This window comes from Mytilus edulis, chromosome 6 (assembly GCF_963676685.1).
Source record: "Mytilus edulis chromosome 6, xbMytEdul2.2, whole genome shotgun sequence".
Lineage (NCBI taxonomy): Eukaryota > Metazoa > Mollusca > Bivalvia > Mytilida > Mytilidae > Mytilus > Mytilus edulis.
In genome coordinates, this window is record NC_092349.1 from 50,032,867 (window position 1) to 50,051,146 (window position 18,280).

The 18,280-nt window shown below is 31.6% G+C and overlaps 1 protein-coding gene across 5 annotated transcripts in view; it reads right to left on the reverse strand.

Annotated features, from left to right (window-relative positions):
- LOC139529115 (cytospin-A-like) overlaps positions 1-18,184 on the reverse strand; it is a 39,329-nt gene extending 21,145 nt beyond the window's left edge. The window contains exons 1-2 of one of the 5 annotated variants that reach the window (XM_071325398.1): positions 18,059-18,184; positions 7,784-7,913 (exon numbers count right to left, since the gene is read on the reverse strand). The gene's annotated coding sequence lies outside the window, so the exon portion shown is untranslated. Of the gene's footprint in view, positions 1-508; positions 537-6,079; positions 6,293-7,783; positions 7,914-18,038 lie in introns of those variants that run through there. The other 4 variants (XM_071325397.1, XM_071325399.1, XM_071325400.1 and 1 more) reach the window with 4 other exon arrangements.
- Between the last annotated feature and the right edge of the window lie 96 nt (positions 18,185-18,280).

Genomic DNA, 18,280 nt, shown 5'->3' on the forward strand with positions numbered 1-18,280 from the left:
AAAATGCATGACCTAATAATGCCTTCACAGTTCAGCTAACAAGCAAGCTAACCAAAGATTCTACCCTTACCTACACACTCAACAGTTTCCGCTGTTATAACTTTGATAGCTTGATATCAAGTCTCATTTTATTCATTATAGTAGTAAAATTGAAATTAAATAACTCAGCTGATATCAAGTTAAACAAATAATATCTAATTATCCCTGTTATGAAATATATAAATATTATCATAATTTACATAACTTAAGTTTACAAGTATTGCCTTATTCATGATAAGAAAACATTAAACCCTATCCCACCAAAAAAGAAAATAATTTTTTTAGTTTTATAACATAACTGAATTAGTCTTTATGACTTGACTATAGTGAAATCTCACTCAAATTCTGTAAACTTATATTTCATGTATTTTTAAAAGTCATAAAAGACCTCATTTCTAACAACATGTCTTAAACATAAAATTAACAAAAAGAAAGAAATCTTTAAAGAATATGTATACTCGGTACTCACTGTTAAATAAACGCTCTATGTATTTCTCAAGTCCTTTCAAAATAATAAAAGTGACACAAAAGTATGTAATAAAACCAAATTTAAACATAGTTAAACATAATTACATATTTATTTAGTATTTGCCCTGGCACTTGATCACTTGGTTAAATATTAAAATAAATAATTCCTGATGAATATTTTAAACACGGCTTGAATACATGAAGTACGTCCCAAAGAATGGTACAACAGTTTACGTACTTGTCATACTGTCTGTCTCAGATGGATGTTTATGTTTATTCTTTCGCTCAAATTTTTTTTCTCAAAATTTTAAAAACAAATGTGAGCAGCAAAAATTGGCAACTCATCAGACAATAGAGAGAGACAGATATAAATACTGAATCTGTCTGCTACGTAAATTGAATACCTTATATGGAATTTTGTAGGACTTTCAAGAGACAGTTTATAAAAGAAGACCATACAATGATTAAAAGCTTATAAGGCACATGTTAAATCAAGAAAAAACATGAAAAAGGCCTAAATGTCTTCATAATTATTTTTTCTTCACTTGTTTATATAAATTGTGAAGTGGAAAATATCTCAAATAAAGTGCAGGGCCAAATCTAGGATTTAAGAGCAGTAAACTTGACATGAAAGGAGAGAGAAGGGAGAAGTAGTAGTAAACTTTTAAAAAGAAGTTGATCACCACGTACTACAGTAACAATTTTAAACATTATAACTTGAAGGAAATAGTCCATTTCAAAATTTGTTTGGCTACCTGGGTATTGAATAGTCCACTTTAAAAAGATTTTGGCTACTAGGGTAGTCAATAGTCCATTTCAACAAATTTTTGGATTAGTCTTACCCAGACTCAACAAGTTTTGGGCTTCAAAGATTATACATGTACATGTATAAATAGACCATCTCATTTTATGCACAAACTTTTGGTTAAGTACCCATGTATTTAAATAGTCCATCTTAACTTTTTGGCTACCAAGGTAGAACATAGCCCATCTAAACAAACTTTTGGCTACTCAGGTAGAACATAGACCATCTAAGCAAACTTTTGGCTACCCAGGTAGAACATAGACCATCTAAGCAAACTTTTGGCTACCCAGGTAGAACATAGACCATCTAAGCAAATTTTTGGCTACCCAGGTAGTAAATAGACCATCTAAACAAACTTTTGGCTACCCAGGTAGTAAATAGACCATCTAAACAAACTTTTGGCTAGCCATCAGACCCATACTAATTTTCATTCAGCTCTGATATAAAAACAAATATTTACCTAACCTCTCCTATGTAATCAATCTTACACATGTTTTGAAACCTTACACAGATTAATACAAAAACCTAATTTATCAAACAAGACAAAAGACTTGTACTTTAAAGTAGTGTTATCTTCTCAATACCAATTAGTCTTGATATGTATGCCTAATAAACTTTGATTTCCCGATAAGCTTCAATCCTTTTCACACTGTGTAATTTGCACTTGGAGATACCATACCTAGTTTCATGTTCAAGCATTTTTATTTAATTCTCTTCAATATTTCTCATGAACTTTACTTCCTTAACTATTTTTTCAGTTATTCCCAAGCTCTGTCTGGCTGTCAACAACCAAAACGTAATTTGGTCACCCAAAACTCACATTGTACATGTCTGACCGACAAATTGTGAAAAAAAAGAAAAAATTCGGTCAGACAGAAATTTTCCAAATTTTTATAAAAGTTGAAAATATAGTAGAAAAATGTAAAATTTTATTTTTGAGTCAGACAAACGCCTTTAACAGGTTGGTGCAGACTGTTCTTTTCCCATTATGTTATAGATTCGAGAAACATGTTTCATGTTCACCGAATCTTCAAGAATACCTCATAAAGACTTGTGGTGTACACGGAATCTTCAAGAATACATCATAAACATGATAAAGGCTTGTTGTGTACACTGAAATCGATATTCTACATGATGTATGTGGTTATATTTAAGGATTCATAAATTTATGTAATCACCTTACAATATTATGTCATATATCAAACATTGTTGTCATTTAACATCCTGTTAACCACTATTCATGAAAGAAGACAACCACATTTTGTTCACAACATACTAATTGTATGTATAGATCTCTGGAGAAATCTGTCTACCATAGTTTTCATAATTTTTTGTAAGATACAATTTATCTTTGATTCATGATTTCTGTAAACCATGAATTTAAATATAAGCCTTTCTACTGACTCCTATATTTTTCAGTATGCTAGCTGAAACACATGAATTAAATTTTTATGTTTCTTTTCACTAATTAATTTACTGATGACCCTTAAACTTTGGGTGTGAAAAAGAAAATATTAAATAAGCCATTACCATGATTACATGCATGTAAGCTGCAATAAACACCAAAATATATTTAACAAGAGGCTGTCACAATGACAGCAAACCGGATTTATTAACATTTATTTGTGTCCTGGCAATATCACAAGAACCATTACTGATGAATGGTGAAAGTGAAAATCGTCAATATCAAATTTGACCTCCATTTTGTCATCAGTATCAACATATTAAAATTTGAAAAGCTTAGATTGAATGGTTCATGAGTAAATGCAACAACGTGAATGGAAACGCCATTTTACGATCTTTCAAGAACCATAACTCCTGAACAGTAAAAGTCAAAATCGTCATTATTGAACTTGACCTCTATTTTGTCATCAGTAACAACATATTAAAATTTCAAAAGTTTTGGTTGAATGGTTCATGAGAAAATGCACGGACACGACGGGAAACACCATTTTTCAATCTTTCAAGAACCATAACTCCTGAACGGTAAAAGTCAATATTGTCATTATTGAACTTGACCTCCATTTTGTCATCAGTAACAGCATATTAAAATTTCGGAAGCTTTGGTAGAACAGTTCATGCATAAATGCACGGACACGACTGGAAACTCCATTTTTCAATCTTTCAAGAACCATAACTCCTAACCGGTAAAAGTCAAAATCGTCATTATTGAACTTGACCTCCATTCTGTCATCAGTAACAACATATTTAAATTTGGGAAGCCTTGGTAGAACAGTTCATGCGTAAATGCACGGACACGACTGGAAACTCCATTTTTCAATCTTTCAAGAACCATAACTCCTGAACGGTAAAAGTCAAAATCGCCATTATTGAACTTGACCTTCGTATAGTTGTCAGTAATAACATATTAAAATTTTAAAAGCTTTGGTAGAACGGTTCATGAGTTAATGCACGGACAACATTTGATTGCCACCCGGCCGCCCGCCCGCCCGCCCGCCCGCCCGCCCGCCATACAATGTACATCCCCAAATCAATAACCGACATTTTTGTCACAAAAATCCGGTTAATAAAAGGGGATTCATGACTTTATAATGTATATATATAAAACTTACATTTGTATTTCATGTTTGTCACACGCAAGCCAATTATAACAAAATTCTATTCCATGTATTCTGACATTCAAAAATTATAGTATAAAATTGAGAATGGAAATGGGGAATGTGTCAAAGAGACAGCAACCCGACCATAGAACAGACAACAGCAGAAGGTCACCATTTACTTGTATTTAGTACATATATATGAATTGAAACGTATTCTTCAGTTAGTTCTGCTGTCAGAGAGAAAAAGACTTTAAATAAAGTAAGGAATATAAATCTCAATATATATTACTGACTTTGATCATGGCAGTTGCTCTTACATCTGTCCCAATAGCTGATATAAAAATATTGCCTATAGGTGAACAAGAAGATTGCAAAACTTACAGATCTTACCCTTCTGCCTGATATCTTAATAATAAATGAGTAATTTCAGAACCCAAATGTTCCAGACAATACTGTAAAAGCAGAGGCGGATTTAGGGGGGGGGAGGGGGGTCGCGGCCCCCCCTATTGAGAAAAAAATTTGGTTGCTTGTATAGGGAATCAATGAAGTGTGACGAGATCGGGCCCCCTCTTAGGCAGCCAGTGGTCCCCCACAATTTCTGGATCCGCCACTGAAAAGTAACACTAAGAAAAAAACAATACTGTAAATATAGATCAATACTGGACAATAGACCACTTTCAAGTTATGTTCTTCACAAAGTTTGTCAATTAAGTATGCTTATCTAAATATAAAAAAGAAGATGTGGTGTGATTGCCAATGAGGCAACTCTCCACAAGCTCTAGACCAAAATGACACCGAAATTAACAGATATAGGTCACCGTACGGCCTTCAACAATGAGTAAAGTTCATACCCCATAGTCATCTATAAACATGATAAAATGACAACGTAAAACAATTCAAACAAGAAAACTGCCGGTCTTATTTATAATATAAAAAAAAAAAAAAAGGTCATTTATCAGATAGTGGGATAGCCTGTTTCCCTTAACTATTAAAAGTTCAGCAAGTGTCTTTAAGATCGTCACTATTCTGGATAAACTAGAAAAAAAGTTTGTTCCCTAGCAATTCCCTAACAACAGCAGTTCTGATTATCAATTATAAGAATTTAATTTGTGGAAAAATTCATGCAATATTGCATCTTATTTTTCAATTGCTCGCTCAACATAGCAGGTGATGATGTCCCTAACACATACATGTACATGATGTTTGCTGAAACCAAAGTTTGTGACGGAAATGTGACAATCTCAAAAGTGGTCAATTGAACAAAATGTGAACTCATTATTGTGATTTCAGGAAATGCAGCATACAAATAAAACAATCAAAATTTTAAATAATTAAATAAAAATTTAGATTTTGAAAAACCTATCCTGGCCCAAATTGATAATTTAAGAAAATGTAGCATAGCAAAAAGTCTGCATTTGCAGCGTCTGTAATTAAACACTGTGTGAAGTTGCCTGTATGACATGTAGATAAGCACAATGTTTTCATTGAGGATATTTGAAATGATAAAGAGGACAAATAAGTGAAACATACCTCCTTGATTTGATGACAAGAAATTCTGATAACTTGGAAATTTCTTCAATATAGGTTCAGCCTTAGTCAAGATGAACATTTATATCTATTATTGCTTGGGTACTACAGATATGATTCATTATCATAATTGGGTTTACAAATTTATCCATATATAAATATACACATGATATAATTGATATATACATGATAGAGAAAATTAAAATCATGTGGTTTCAATAATCCTCTAATAAATTTTAATACGGTTTCTGTTTCCGTGATTAGGTATTAATGAGAAATTAAATTCTTTTTAAGTTTAACAAAAATATAAAGTTTCATATTCCTGGACAGTACAAAGTTAACTTTAAACCCATAATTACATTTTTGAAAAAAATATTAAAAGTAATTTCTAATCGATATTCAATCAATCTATCATGTCTAACATCAAGAAACGAATAATTTGCAACAAAAATTCTCTAAATGAAGTTTTTTGTTGTTGAAATTATATTTAGAAAATAAAAAAATAATAAAAAAAAGTTAAAGCTCACCTTAAAATCACTGAATTTCACAGTCTTTTTATCAACATTCCATATTATTTACAAATATGATATTAATTGGATGAGAGTAGTTCCATACAAATGTACAACACTTACTCAATAACAACACGCCTTTTTCAATAATAATACAATTTTGTTCTCACCTGGTTAACCTTAAAAAGAATTTCTAAATCCCATTATTACCTTGAATAACCTGCCACAAAATGTAGGTCAATTCTTTACAATCAAATATACAAACTTCTTTTCCTATTATATCCAAACACAATAAGAAATTCACACATAACACCACAGATTCTAGTCAATTTTCCACTGACTGATTTTTAAGTGATTCTAATTTTAGAATTACATCAATTAAATTGAAATATATTTCACTTCCTTCTTGTGTTAATATCAAATCAAATTCATGAAATGTACATTTCCACCTGTTTAAAATATTTTAAGTGTTGATTTGATGTCTCTCTTATCAAATATTATCGATAAGCTTTTTGGCAAACAAAATTAATAATATTGCACATATAGGTATTATCTATAGATCCTAAATAAAGACATTTATCTAATTGTGTAAACAGGGATTTAATATGCTCCCTTCTTATGACTTGTGAGCTTTGAAAAGGCTATTTATCATGCCTATTGTGGTCTATATAGATTAAAATTAATGATAAGATGAACTCCAACTGAATAAGGACCACTTGAAGAACGAATGACTGGCATTTCCTACTTAAAATCTGATGACCTTTCACTATAATGTCAAGTTTCTGTCAAATTAACTGACCACAATATATATAAGTACATGTGAACATTTTAATGGAGCAAATATGTATGTCTCATACCAAAAATAAAGTATATAAATAAATACTTACTTTCCATGTTTACATACTATATATACGTCAATGACAAATTTAACTTAAAATATTGAGTAGGTTGTTTTATAGAACTTGTGGTGCAAGAGATTTTTTCTTATGTATTTGTGATAAAAAAAAAAGAAGGTGAAATGCTTATTTTTCAGCCGAATTTAAAAAAAAAACAAAACATTATTTTCAACCTATCTTCCTGACCAAAAGCAACCCATCAATCTTTTAGTTGACAATGTCCTTGCTAAAGCATGAGAGTTCTTATAAACCAAAAACATATATGCACAATTTGCTTTGTACAGCCAACATCCCATTTAAACACTCCTAGATTAATTATCCTATTGACTGGCTGAAAATAAAAATTTAGTTTTCAAAGAAGAAAAGATACTGAACATTCTGAAAATTACTTCTTGGAAAGTTTAAATACATGTCTATATATATATATATATAAACAAGAATGTGTCCCAAGTACACGGATGTCCCACCTGCACTATCATTTTCTATGTTCAGAGGACCGTGAAATTGGGGGAAAACTCTAACTTCATCAAAAACTACTTTGACCAAAAAGTTTAACCTGAAATGGGACTAACGGACAGACGAACGAACAAACGGTCCCACAGACTAGGAAACATAATGCCCCTCTACTATCGTATGTGGGGCATCAAAAAAAAAGTTTTTCATCATTTTGAGAACTTGTTTTAGCAATCCTAAATATCATGCAATATTGCTGTTTTGACACACCTCATATATTATACTGTTTTATAAATCTTAAATTCATATAATTCTGTATGTATCATGTTGAGTATTTATTCAAAATGGAGTCAGATTCAAAGGTTGAAAAGTTCAAATTGATCAGAGGACATTTTGCTCTTTTCCCCTAATTTTAATGTATTTCACTACTCACTACCACTATTTTAAAACAAATTTTCAATAGATTCAGACATTGAACTATTTTAACATCTTTAACATCTTTAACCTACTAATATATATATTTACCTAGTCTTGAGGAAAATTATTCCATCTGAACCACTCCTTCAGCCATTTCTCCCAGTAAGTGACCTGATGTCAAAGTAAAACAAGCACTTCATGTCAAATCTGTTATCACATCCATCTGTCAATCAAACACCTGAAATGGACATTATAGCTACTTGACTGATAATTTATACAAACAACATGCCATCTAAAGATGCACAACAGGAGTTCACTAATTGTAAAACTATCTGGAACAGAAGGAAATTTTACATCTGCTGCAGTTGAAAATGTAGGCTATTATAAATCCATGTCTGTTGTCATTTGGACTCTTGTGGATAATCAGCAATCATACCACATCTCCTTGAATATTTCAACATGTTTAATTATGGACAAACATTTGCTGTAAAATGTAGGCTATTATTATATATATCCATATCATTTGGACTCTTGTTGATAATGGTTTTGTTGGTACCATGTCTCCTTGCCTAATTTATTTATAAACCAATATTTGCTGTAGTGGAAAATGTAGGTTAATGCTGCTATGTTATAAATCCATGTCATTTGGACTCTGGGGGATGATTGTATCCTTGGCAAACATACCACATCTCCCATGTGTCTCCTTGTTTAATCTATTTATAAACATACAAAAGTGAAAACCTCAAGTTACATAAATAATTGTATTCATTATGATGGCAATATCTTTTACTATATTGCATCTTGATTTGTCACTCCAACTCACTACACAAGACACTTGTACTGTATATGACAACATCTGAACTTATTTTAAAACCGAAAAAATCGACAGTAGGATGAAAACAATACCCATCAGACAACCTAGCCCCAATAAATCAGCTGATTTCTAGACAATAGGAAATTACAACTGCAAGATTACACAAGACTTTATTGGAAAATCAATAAGATTTTGTAATGCACAGGTAAAACCAGTGGTGATGCACTTTATAATTAAATCGGTTATTCAAACTGACATCCTTGACTACACAGTCAGTATTTTGTCCAAAAACCAATTTTGCAATAGTACAAAATTGTATCAATTTTATACAAAATTAAGTTATGCAATAATTTGAGCGGATGTTTTTTTTTTGAAGTTATGACAAAAAAAATCTAGATTCTTGACATGCATGACATATAAATGACAGTTCATAATGTTCAATACCTAAAAATCAATATTGAAAATACAACTTCTTGTTTTTGACTGTGCATAAAATACTCATTCCTAACACATTAATTTAACTGTGCAATAAATTTAATAATATTTATGTAAATTTATGATACTAAATCACAGCACATATTACATGAGCTAATAGGTCAAGCATTGTCAAAAATAAATTGCAGTAATTTTACTTTTTAACAAACGACTGAGCCTAAGGCTGACAGAATATATTGCTTATTCAGACTATTGGAAGCAAATTCGGTGAAATGTCTGTAATTTTTTTTATCCATTTTTTTGACTTGTTGCAAATAAGGCAATTAGTTTTCTTAATTGACCTGTTCCACATTTTACATGTCAGGTCTTTTATAAACTGCTATATATACATGTACATTTTGTAGATACGGTACCTTGTTTTCTCATTGTTGAAGGCCTTTTGGTTTCCTGTAATACTTTGCTAGTACCTTTCATTCACTTCATTCAAACTCTGGTGGATAGTTGCCTCATTGGCAAAGGCAATCCTACCACATCTCTTTATTTTTATATTTCTACAACACTTCATGCAATTAGGGACATATAAATGTAGTTGGAACCCCCCCCCCCCCCTTTTTTTATCCAGGGTTGGGGACCCCCTTTAAAGAATGGCTGGATCCCCCCCCCCCCCCCCCCTTATGTTTATCCTCTCTAGACAGTACAATTTATAAATACAACTAGAAATCTGTAAATATTTTGCTATTAGGGTTATTTCCACTTCAACTTCAATTATTTTGTTTACAAACTTTAACACTTGAACTTAAAATTTATTCAAACAATGAAATAAATGTGGTGTAAGTAAGGTGACCATGAAGTATTGTGATTGACTGAACCGCATAAAGATGGCAGATATTAATGGACTTTTATATAATAAGGTGATTTTAAAATTATAAATGTCATGAATGTGTGTTTGTATGTCTAGTTCAAAGAACAAAAGGCTAGATCTGACTGACATCCTACACAAAAAATCTTATTTAAAAAGATATATTTGACACTTCATTTATCGTGTTTACTATACAATCTACCTTCTTTTCACAGAAGGAGAATGAGAATACTAGTCGTTCTAGTAGACTTAGTATACATGTCTACATTATGGGTTCTCACAAAAGATTTTTAAAGACATGTCCAAGGACTTGTAATTTTTGTCCATAGCAAGTCTAAAATGTGCATGCATGTACAAAATGTACCAAGTTAACAACAAGTTAATTTACGAACAGTTTAGTATGGGGACGAAGTCCCCAATAATAGTAGAAAAATAAAAAAAATAAACTTTTTTTTTTTAAATCGGGAAAATATTCCCAAAATTTTCATCTATCTGGACTCACAATTTGCACTTTAACAGAATTTTTTAGAACCATTCCAGATTGAAATAATTTAAATTTTTATAGCAAAAGTTTAAAAGTAATCTGAATTTAATGTCTTTTTATCGCTCTATTGTAATTGTCATCATCATGATCATGGTCAAGGAGACTAAAATAATAAATAATATTGCTGTAAAATATCTTCTTCTTACTGTTGGACTTACCATGGCCATGATGACGAGTCTGTGTATTTGCCTTCAAAAATCCTTAAACTGGGCTTAGTGAGAAATTACTGAGAAGCCTGCTTTGACAGTTAAATCTCTTTAATAAGAATCATGACAATATTAGACTTTTATAATTTTCAATGATACAAGTATAACATTCATCTTTCTTTGATTATGTTTGATCACTAATAACCTGGTTTTGTAATACAGGTCAGTATATTTACAATAATCTATAATTCAGATTATCATTTTACAAAAGAAGAGAAAATTGAGAATGGAAATGTATAGGGAATGTGTCACAAAAGTTAAATATGAATTCAAGTAACTTTTGTTTTTGTATTGGAGAGGGTGTCACTGTTTCAGACTGTGGGTGGGTGTGTTGTCTCAACGATTGGTACATTGTAATTAATTACTAATTATGCCAAGATTATCTCAGGGCTAACACTACTCAGCTCGATTTCAAAAGTCCACTAGAGCTTGAAATTGTGTTACAAGTTTGTTTACATTTTATCATATATCTAGTTGCACTATTTGTGAAAATGAAGTAAGAAACAAAATTGAGAAAAAAATACCCCTTGAAATTGCAGTTATATGGGCAGGAATTCGCTAATGAAATTTTAGGGTCAATAGTGTTTATCCAATAAAAAAATAAAGAAATCATGCAAATATGGAGAATAAACATTGTTTAAATATCAAAGTGGGTTAATCTTTATTGCCACATGCAAAAAAATTGGATCCAATTAAAAAAATCAACAAGAAATCAGCACTTGTTATGTGCCGGCAGTGGAAAATTGTAGACAAAAAGTGTGACATTTCTGCAGTGGCAAAACCCCAAGTCATATTTAGAATATGCCTGAAGAATTGTTGTACTGTAATAGATGAAAATCAACTGCAAAATGATCAGTCTATCGATTCGAAACCCCATTTTGTACAGAATCCGATTATTTCTGCAAATAAAATATGCTTGAAAATGGACAAGTGCATGTAACTTTTCGCGTCAACAAATGTTACATGCACCTTTTTATCAGCTAATTAGCTTTGGAAACAAGTTATTGGTCCAGCATTGCAAGTTTTGAAAGGTGTCAACAATGGGTACAATTTGGATTTCATCATTTTCATCAATCAACTGAAGTTTGAAAAATATAGAAGGTAAGAAAATTTATTTCATTTTCGTGTCAATACTGCCCAATAATACTCATCTTTTTATAACAGTTGCATATTTTTTATAGTAAGCATTACCATAATTATTTTTTCCACGTTTCAACCCCCTAACAATTACATTAAAAGGTGGCTTTGTTATCTTTCACACTTGACATCTACCAGTGATCCAGCAGATGATAAGAAAGTGGGACCAGGTTAATTTGACCTCACTATGAAGTGTTACATGCACTTTCTGAGTAGATTAGGTTCTTTGATAATGATGTGTGACTTGCTTTGCAATTTTATCAAAAAATATAAGTTTATCTTGTATTTAAACAGGTTTGACCCTTACGATACTCATTTTATTGCTGGAGAGATTTCTGTACATAACATTGACACGAAAATATTTACCAAGGATTGGTGTCTATGATACATGCAAGAGCTTTTTTTTGTACAGTTTGCCTTATCAATCTAATTTTTTACATGAAATACCACAGATTAATTGCCAATTTGATTAACTAGTACTTGTATTCTTTCTCAGCATTATAAAGATAACTGGTCACTTAATTTGAAAACATAAAATGTAACATTGACACCAGAATGAAAACAATATTACTTTACACTTAATGCATAATTGGCCAGTGCATAATATCAAATCAAATATAAATTTATGCTGAATTCTTAACAGAGAAGTTGTTGGTCTTTCTTGATTTCTAGACTTTACAATATTTACTTGTAATTCTTATCGTTTAAAGGCATGTAACATTGACACCATCTTCTGCGTCCAGGTTACATGCTACAACCTAATAAATGTTCATACAATTATTCAATCAATAAAATCTTGTTGAAATTTAAATTTGCTTCATAAAAATGATATTAAAGAAATAAAGGAGTTTTTATTATTTGTGTTTATTTTTTTCCTTGATTGACTAGCAATTTTTCCTCATCATTTGTTGGTGTTCCTGTCAATGTTACATGCATAACCCAGAATTATAATGTTTTAAAAGCATTGATTTCCAAACCTCTGATATGAGCTTTAAAATGAATTTATCTGAGTTTATAAATGACTATCTAACATCTGAAATATTGTCATCACACAATTTCTTTGATGCTTATATGATAACTTTATGAGTAACATGGACAGCAACTTTCGTGTCAGGTCTTTTTTGTGTTACATGAGAAGATTTTACTGTGATGAAATCAACAGTTAATCTAATTTTTAATATTCAAAGTTATTATTATGATACTTATTTAAAAAAATAATGTATAAAGTAAACCCAAATTAAACTTTTTTTCAATTAAGAAATTGTGTATGTAACATTGACAGAGTCTATTATTTAGACTTTTACATGTTCAGGCCAGTGTTACATTTGTACGTGCGTAAACAAAACTTACTACCATATCATGCATATGGAGCTATTATTTTATTTTTATTTTACAAATGAAAGCGTTTTCAAGTTTTCCTGTTTAATTTGTCTTTTAACACTAGTTAGTAACATTGACAACAATATTTTGTGTCAAGATTTTTTTATGTTACATGCAAAGGTATTACATGGTATTACTTCCTTAAAGTCAGACTTTTGTATAACATTTTATAACCTAAATGATTAATTAGATATTACTGAGCAGCAATAATATTATTTCTCCAAAGTTGACTATTAAGCACACCACTTTCATCTTATGGTCTTCATGTACAAAAAAAAATGTACGTAACATTGACATACCACCTTTTACTTTTCTGTCAATGTTACACGCATGAACAGAACTGATAACATTTACTAACACTTTTGCTCTATAAAGAGATTATTGATAATTTAACTTGTTTTACCACCATCAAACTTCATCTTTATTTCTAAATATAGATATTCTTTTTGGAAGTGTATTTTCTTCATTGACAACAAAATTGGTGTCGGTCTTGAAAATTTACATGCAATTTAAAAAAAAAATCTACAGGCAATATGAACCTAAAAAAGAAAAAGAGGACAGATAATAAATGTGACAAAGAAAACTCTCAGGAAGATGCTGCAATAAAATACTGTCCCTGTCAACCAGTCAGATGGTGATGTCCCTGCCAGCCAGATAGATGGTGATGTACCTGTCAGCCTGGAAGATGGTGATGTACATGTCAGCCTGGAAGATGGTGATGTACATATCAGTCAGTCTGTGGTGTTCTTGTAAGCTAGTCAGATGGTAATTTCCCTGTCAGCCAACAGATGGTGATGTCCTAGTCAGCCTGGCAGATGGTGATGTTCATATCAGTCAGTCAGTTGGTGATGTTCCTGTCAGCCAGTCAGATGATGATGTCCCTGTCAGCCAGTCAGATGGTGATGTCCCTGTCAGCCAGTCAGATGGTGATATCCCTGGCAGCCTGTCAGATAGTGATGCCCTTGTCAGCCTAGCAGATTATGATGTCTGTGTTAGCCAGTCTGATAAGGTCCCTGTTAGTGACTCAGGTGGTGACGGTCCTTTCAGCCAGCCAGATAGTAGTGTTTGTCTGTGTCAGAAAACCAGGCGATGATGACTGTGTTTGCAGACATACTAGTGATCGCCCATTTGACCATTCTACAGCTGGGTAGAAAATAGTTATTTCAAAATCTTGTTTATTTATCCCTTTTCAATCACCAGTCAACACATGTATTTACTGATGCTCATTATAGAAATCATGCGGAATTCAATTTGAAACATTTTTTTTTTAATTTGTTATGCCAATAATTGACATTCCAGAATTTCTTTTGCATTATAAGATGTTCAGGCTCCTTCTGATTTCAAAATAATAATAATAAACTCATCATGGATACCAGAATTGAAATTTTGTAGGCCAGACACGCTTTTCAACTACAAAATACTCTTCAGTGACGCTAATGAATCAAAAAAATAAAGGAGGCCAAATAAAGTTGAAAACAGGACAGTGGTCTAGCGGGTGTTGGTTTTCTCTTCTGAATTGTTTTACACTGATCATTATGGGGCCCTTTAATTTATGGCTTCCTGTAATTTTGGCAGAAAAATGTTGTCTCTTGATTTTTCATAGCTTTCGAGATGAAATGGCATTGAAAAATCGAAACAAGAAATTTGAGAGTTTGTATATTATTGTAAATTTTATAATCTATGCATGGATTTTGGTTCTGATTGAGGGTAGATTAATTGTTTTTTTCTTTTTCTTTTTTCAGATAGATAGTTGAAGATGTTGGAGACAGAAAACAAGAAACAAGAAACTTGTTTTGAATGTTTGAAATAAAATTTATTGTTTAAACCTTAAAAAGTTATCATAAATGTAAGATTAACCAGCAGAAATAAAACAAGATATGGGGTAATGTCTCTCAGACAACAACCTCAAAAATGAAACCCAAAATGTGCTTTATAGAAGTTATGTAAACGATTGAAAATAAGATTCTCCATAAATGCAGCTGTATCAACCTCTCGCAGATTTGTCCATATTTTTCCTTGGTTTTTCATACTATTAGTTTTAAGTGTAACTGTGTCACATGAATGAGGGATACATGTAATCATTTTGTACTCTTACTTTGTCAGTATTAGTTATTGAGTGAGAAACTTGTGGATGCTGATGGTTGTGTGGTGGTTTTATCAATCTCATCCTGTGCATAAAAAAACGGGTTACTTACTTACTAATGATATAAAAATGTTTTATGTTGTGGAAATTTTGGATGACTCCTTCATCAATTGATCTATCTTTGGTCTTAGTTTTATTTTTCTGGTTATTTTGACATTTGAATATCTTTTAATTTAATTAGCCTTCCATGGTGTAACACCATGAACAAGCATAACTACTGGTATATAGTTAAAAAAATATGTCTGCTGTCTGATTTAGGTGAATGGTTTGGGTATTAACCACTATTTAAATAATATCATATATGAGAAATGTGGGAGTATAATTTACATTCAGATGGTTGTTTGGAGGCTTTTTATATCTTTTAAGGTCAATTTTGGCATGGTTCATTATTCATATTTTTTATGTCCACGTTACATGCAACATTTACGTCACTATTTTATGACAGAAAAGAGATAATTGCAAAAATATTAATACAATTTTTTAATGTGAGGGTAACACAATGAAAAAGAGCCTTTTCATGTTCAGAAACAAAATGATTCTTACTGTATTTATCTCTTAAACATTTGCATGTAACATTGACAGAAAATTAGAGGAAACCTGTTTTCACAAAATTTCTGGAAGGAATGAAAATACAAATTTTAGAGTTTAGATGAAAGACAATGTTTTGTGATCAATATATATGATATTGAATGTTGAATGAGTTAAAGAATCATTAATCTCAATTTGGAAAAAGTGTCCATGTTACATGCTCCAAATTCATTAATTGCTTTGGTTCCAAACTGATGCAAGTTTAAAAATGATTTTTTTTTGTTACAAATAGAAGGACGCCATTTGTAGCAATAATTTGTAAAAAATTTGGAAGCTTATAATGATTTTTATTTTTTTCTTACAATGTCACACTTAAGTAACATTAGCAAATTCCTGCCCATATGTTAATGTAACAGCCACTATGTTCCGTCAGTTACTTTTTTCTGGCGGAACTTTTCAACTAGTTATTTCGTTCCAATGGAACTTTGCAACTAGTTGTTTTATTCCAAGTGCAGTCGAAAAGTTATGGAAAAAAGTAGCTAGTTCTACTTTTTCTTTCTTTTCCATTTATCTTTAAAGTTTTCAATTCTAGTGTTTATATTTCATAATCATAGATGTATTTTGCCTCCTGCCTGGAATTCTTTTTTTTTTAAGTATTTGATCACCAAAACCCTGATTTATCCGGGCCCTTATCCGCTTCCAGAATCAAATCTGGTATTGTAATTGTCTTCATTTCTGGCATCCATTGAATTTCAATGTTGTTTTTGTCAGTCAGATACAATTTTACTCGAATTTACACAATACTTGGCGGCGATTTACAGTATAAAGCTAGCGGTTGGACAAAATGAACATCGCTGTCATGAATAATAAGAGAAAGATGAAAATAAGTTTTGAGATCGTTTATTTATTTTTTAGGATATTTTGGTAAAAAGGTTTGCAAAGTTAATTTTCATTTTCTTTCAAGTCAAAGGTCCGTCAGAGTAGCTAGTAACCAATACAAAAGTCTGATTGCAAAAGTGGAAGATCGCTGATCTTGGACCACCGCTAATTTGAACCCCTGACCCTTATTGTTTTGTCAGAATCCCTTATCCCACTTCTCATTGCCATAATTGTGCATGTAATTTCTCATCCTTTTTTTCATGCAGCTAAATTATTTGACTTTCATATGTCACGCTTTAAAAAATACCAGCCAATCCCGCGTCACTTTGACCCTAATGAGACCCATTTTTAAGTGAAAATGGATGTGACACTAAACTAAGAAACATACACATGATATAATGAACTAAAATTAAAAGAAATAATTGACTAACAAAGGCCAGAGGCTACTAACTTGAGACAGACGCATAAAGGTGCCGGGGTTAAACATCTTCTCCATTAGCTTATACCTCTAGCCAATGAGACCCAGCTGCCATTAAGACAAAGCTGAGAACAGTTTATGTTCATGGGCAAAGATTGAATATCAAGAAGGACTCTTTTGCTTTATAAGTATAATATCAGATTACAGAAAAGTATGATCATAAATACATTTTTGTAAATGACAAAGCCCATCAGGTAGCATAATATCATCTTATGCTCTTTTGAGTGAAAGAGCGCAAAGGACAGCTTTAAAATATCGTGTATTTTCTCATATGTTTTCGACTGTATAATAATTTCCTGACTTCATAGCACAGGCACTTGTTTTTATCCATAGAAAAACCAACTATCAACTTATATTTAACTAGTACCTATGGACTTGTTTCTATCCATCATGTCCATAGGAAAACCAACTATTAACGTACTTCTACTACTTCTACTATGTAATGACCGCCTTCAACACGTTGAAGTTTACGTCACTTGTACTGCGCATTGCTTTGTGAATGTGAACGTATATTTACGAAACAAGCGCGAGTAAATATACGTTGATAGTTGGTTTTAATATGGATAGAAACAAGTGCCTGTGCTTCATAGCAAGAGTTAATTGTTCAAAGAGGCGATCTAAGTCAGGCCAATTATAGTTTATTCAAAGAAACATCAGCAAAAACAGGAAAACAATCACGACACTGACAGCAATAAAAATATAGGATTACTAGAAACAAGACACTACTCCCTGGAGATTCAATACCTATTGGAAATTTATACAGATCATAACAAATTCAGAGAGAAAACATTTCGACATAACAGGGCAATCATAATTTAAAGTACATGCATTCACCGATTTCTAGGTGAAACGCCCCCTTATAGTGCCCCTTTGCTGCACAGATGTAAGCAAAAAGCGGAAAACCATACAATTTATGGGTTAAAATATTTTCGGCATTAATAAAAATCATATGTTGCTTACTGTAGAGTTTCAATAGCTACCTAAACATGTGAAATGAACTCTGACTTGATACAAAATAAGTTTGTACAATAAATCCTTGCGGCTTCCCGATATTTTGAATACACAAATTTGTTAGTGCGCATGATCTCACAAAAATATTTCAGATTGTTGAACAAAACGAAAGTAGCTTTAATTGTAACATTTTCAGTCTCCGAAAGGTATTTTTAAATAAAACTATTGCTCTATGTAAGTTTTTTTTTTTG